This window comes from Orycteropus afer, unplaced genomic scaffold (genome assembly GCF_000298275.1).
Source record: "Orycteropus afer afer isolate SDZICR_OR568_19922 unplaced genomic scaffold, OryAfe1.0 scaffold00290, whole genome shotgun sequence".
Lineage (NCBI taxonomy): Eukaryota > Metazoa > Chordata > Mammalia > Tubulidentata > Orycteropodidae > Orycteropus > Orycteropus afer.
In genome coordinates, this window is record NW_006921877.1 from 4,223,617 (window position 1) to 4,228,308 (window position 4,692).

Sequence of the window (4,692 nt, forward strand, 5' to 3'; positions counted from 1 at the left end):
TATGGGTCAGAGCCGAATGTACGGCACCTGACAACAACAGCTCCTGAGAATATATTATGAATTACATATACCTTGTCTTCCTGGGAATATCAATATTTTGGAAGCTGAAGACAAGTAAATTAGTTCTCTAGTGCTGTTTCAATAGACATACCACAAGTGTGCTTTAACAAGTAAGGATTTGTTCTAACAGTTTAGGAGGCTTGGAGTCTGAGTTCAAAGCACTGGTTCTAGGAGCTGATTGAAGGCCCCTAGACCTTGGGCTTCAGCTCTGCCTCCTATTCTAGGCCCATCAGAGCTGGAGGCTTTTTCTGACTCAGGCAGCTGCTGGCTGCTGAGGCTGATGAACCCAAAATTGACAAGTAAAGTGACACAGTGCCAAGATTAGCAGACAGCACAGCAGGTCATTAGTTCAAGGCCAAGAACAATCCCAAAATCAGCAGGCAACATGGCAGGCCACTAAAGTTGAAGACTCTGCCAAATGCAGGATCCAGATGTGTCACAAGCTGGAGACCTCTCTCAAAGCTTCTCATAAAATACCAGAAGCAGGCCACATCCCAAAGCAACTACTTAGCTGCTCACAGTAGATTCAACCATGGAGGTGATTACAAGCTCATCATAGAGAGTAACTACATCCAGCTGCCCAGCCACTCAAAACCATGGCCAAGCCAAGTTGACACAGAACCTTAAATATTACATTATTAAATATTACAATATGATTACGTTACAGCATGATTTATGCAACAATATAAATGAACACATTATCAGGCATTTAACTCTGCTGAGAGGATCAGGAAAATCTTTCCAAAGGAAATGACTTCTGACCTGAGACCTGAAGGATGAGAATGAGCTAGCAGAAAGAACAGGGAGTGGTGAGACAATGTTCCTTATAGGAGGAAGCAAGAGTCTGGAAGTGTGAGAGTTCCTGACATTCAAATACTTCACTATTGCTGAACTTGAGAATTGGCAGGAGATATTATTAGGATGGGTATGAAAGGAAGCAGGATACAGATTGGACTGTATTAAGACATTTTATTTAGAAAATATGAAAGCATTAGGTGGATTTAGGATGTAGTGGGTTTAGGATCTGGCACCACAGATGTAGGCTGTGGAAGGGTCACTCAGGATGAAGTATGGCAAATAAATTGAGTGGACTAGACTGGTGTAGGAAGGCCAGCTTTCTCTCTGGTTTTATTAATGAAGGTAAGAACTGATGTATGAAAGAGTGCAGTAATAAAGTGGAATTTAACTTATGAAGTGTTAATAAATTTAAGAAATATTTTTTAATTCAATTGGAAATAAATTGTGTTGTGAGAGTGTTTATCATAAAGAGAATAAAAGTTTATCCAAGAATATAGCAAGATCCAGTTTGAGTAACAGGATCGAGAGTAGTAAGAGTCAATGTTCTAGGCAGAGGTATGAATGGATTTAGGGTATTATTTTACTGATGGACTGAAACACTCAGGACAGTGTACTAATCTTTGGGAGACACTCTATTTAGGTCTTATTATAGGGTTGAGGTAGAGATTGGTGTGTGACGCTGATAGGAAACTCACTGGAGCATTGAATTTTAGCATCTGTGACTCTGAGATGTGTATGAGGCATTAACTTGTAGATTATTATTTGTGAGTTGGAATTGCAGGTTGTAGTTTAGAAAAAGAGGTGTGGGGGAAAAGATAGATCTGGTTGATGTTGATTGTAACTAAAGGGGTGTTGTCTACAGCTGATTGTGTGTCTTGTGTGTTGGGCAGAGGACAGATAGAGCTAAAGCTCTGTAAGGTGAACATGACAGTAAATATGCTTTGTCAAGCTCAAGTTTTTGACTTAGCTTTGATCTAGCTTGGCTTCTCAGCAAGAAAAGCTTGATCATATGTCTTTAGCTCCTGTCTTTGAAAAAATCATAATGCCTCCTAGTTCCAACCTGTGGGAGATTTCTCCAGGCTCTTTTCTTCAGTTTAATTTCCCCAGGGAAATGAGGGAAAGAAATATCTCTATATTTCACTTATATCAAAGGACCAACACATTAATACTTCAGCCATCAATATTTATTCAAAATAGTCTACTCCTTATATAACTAATTTGTTGTTAAGTGCCATGGAGTTGGCCCTGACTCATAGCAACCTCTCCTTGGGTTTCCGAGGCGTTATTACTAAAGAAGTAGATTGCTCAACCTTCCTTCCGAGGAGTGGCTAGTGGGTTTGAACTACCAGCCTTCTGGTTAGCAGTCAAGTGCCTTAAGCACTATGCTACCAGAGTTCCCATATAACTAATACAACAGTTATATTAATTTGGAATATTAAACCAATTAACCATTGATTGCCAATTAATGTTAATTAACCTTTTATAATATGTAGTGACATTTCCATTCAAATGTTCAAACATCTTATAAAGGTGATACATACTATTTTAATAATGATTACAAGATTGATTATTATTATTGCACAAAAACTGTTAACAAACAATTAACTTAGTGGACCAGAATTAGTTTCTTCATGATGTCTGTTTTGATCCTAGCCCTTTCCTGTTTCTTCGAGTTCTATTTCTGATAGTTATTTTTTTCTATAGAGAATTTTACTAATCTAACATAAAAAATTAGGTTACCTTCTCAGACCAACTAAGGTAACAGTTTGACATTGACAGTTGAAGATCAGGGACATAAATAAGGGGCCTGGATGAATTTCTGATGTTTATCTTTGGGGGGGGGGGAGTCGACTTTTTCCTTAAATGGAACCTTTTTCAGAGTTTTGGGTTGAGCTGACAAAACTGCTCACTTTGATATTTTGATATTTTTATTCGAATGCCATCACTTTATAGGAATGCCTGATCTAAGTCTAGTTTGCATCCTTAGCGTTCAGTGTCTGAAGACACCACAATCTGTCTGAAGGCTGGCTTACAACTTTTTTCAGTGATTCTAGGGATTCTTTCTTGGTACTTTCTGCCCACAGCACACAAAATGAAGTGTTGGTGGGCCAGTGGTTGAATCCTTGCCTCCCATGTGGGTGATCTGGGTTTGATTCCCGGCCAGTACAATTTGTGTTTGTTCCTTTTGTTTATACAGAGCTTCCAGGCCTGGTATACAGGATTATCAATTGCAGCAGCAGCCATAGAGCATTTCCAGAGCAGAGGATCGTAAAAAGTCGTTGTAAACTGGGACTTCGCTACAAAGTATAATATTTTGATCCTAGAGTTTCGCAGCTACCCACAAGGAACATTTCCAGAGAATCAGGCAACATCTAGAATTCATTTACCAAAACCAAAAAAACCAAGCTCAACTGTCATCGAGTAGTTTCGACTCATAGCCACCCCCAATGGGTTTCAGAGGCTGTAAATCTTTACGGAAGTTGATCGCGCGCCCCCCACCCCCGTCTTCCTTCCAGGGATCAGCTGGTGGATTTGAACCGCTGACCTTCTGGTTAGCAGTCAAGTGCCTTGTTAATTCCATGTATTTGGAATTTGAGACATACTGTATATGGAAAGGGTTAAATTAATACTACTGTAAAACAAACCATTTCAGACCAGTTTGGTCCAGTTACTAGGGTGTCAAGAGTAACGCATTGTGTATTTTACTCTTTAAAGCAGCTCTGAGTTCCCAGCTATGCACTTATTTTGTTGTCAATAGGTCCACAGGAAAATCTCTCGATTTAGGTCCCCCTATTGTGCGTAAGACAAAGAGGGTAAGTGAGAAGGTCTGCGGATCCAAACATAATCCTTTATATTCTAAAACGAGAGAGTCGTCCCTGGGTGGGCTCGAACCACCAACCTTTCGGTTAACAGCCGAACGCGCTAACCGATTGCGCCACAGAGACCGCGATAACGTTTAGGTTAGTGAGTACTGATTTACATTTAGTACAGTGAGTACTCATTTACCACTAGGCGGAGCCAACACTTTCTGTTCAAGCTCCAAAGCCGCACATTACCGGACAGGTTGTGGCGAGGAACCGAGTCGTTCATCACCTCTGAAACCTGTGCGTTGGGCAATTGCGAAGCTAGAGGGGCAGCCTGACGGCCTTTGCGCCTCGTTACACACCACCCGTCTCGAAAGGCAGCGACTCTGCCCAAGCCTAGGTGCGGCCCTAACCAAGCGGCGTCCAATGGGATCTGAGACCTCCCTTCCCGGGGTTTGCTCCGCCTTCTCCTGCCCGTCTGCCAGCCCACCGGCGCCTTTGGAGCTCACCCAACTCTACTTGGTCGCGGTCAGGGGGTTGGAAAGGGGAAATGAGGGGAAAAAAGGAAATTGTGAGGAGAAGAGGAAAACAGGAAGCCGTGGACGAGGACGAAACATCCACGAGACCTGTGCAGCGTGACAGGAGGGATCCTGGGAAAGAGACAATGGTTTTTATTATGTAGCAGAGTGGGGGAGGGAGAAACAGAGAGAGGACAGGAAAGGGAGAAAAGCAGAGCCCCCGCAGTTGTCTAGGAATATTGCTGTTGAAGTTTGTCTTGGAGCTGGTTCCAATTCATACCGAATCTATAAAACAACTCACAAAGAAACCCATCCAGTTGCTACGCAAAACGACCTGGCTATGTGCCTCCGTAAAAATTACAGCCAACAAAACCTTATGGGACAGTTCTACTCTGTCAGAATTGCTTCCGTGGTACCCAACAACAAATAAATTATTGAAGCATAATTCCCACAGAGAAACATACACAAATCTTCAGTGAACAGCTCATTAAATTTTGACAAATCATCCAGAT

At 41.8% G+C, this 4,692-nt stretch overlaps 1 non-coding gene across 1 annotated transcript; it reads right to left on the minus strand.

Moving 5' to 3' along the window:
- Positions 1 to 3,729: 3,729 nt before the first annotated feature.
- Positions 3,730 to 3,803, minus strand: TRNAN-GUU. The gene has a single exon. It is a non-coding gene; the product is annotated as a tRNA-Asn (tRNA).
- Positions 3,804 to 4,692: the final 889 nt, after the last annotated feature.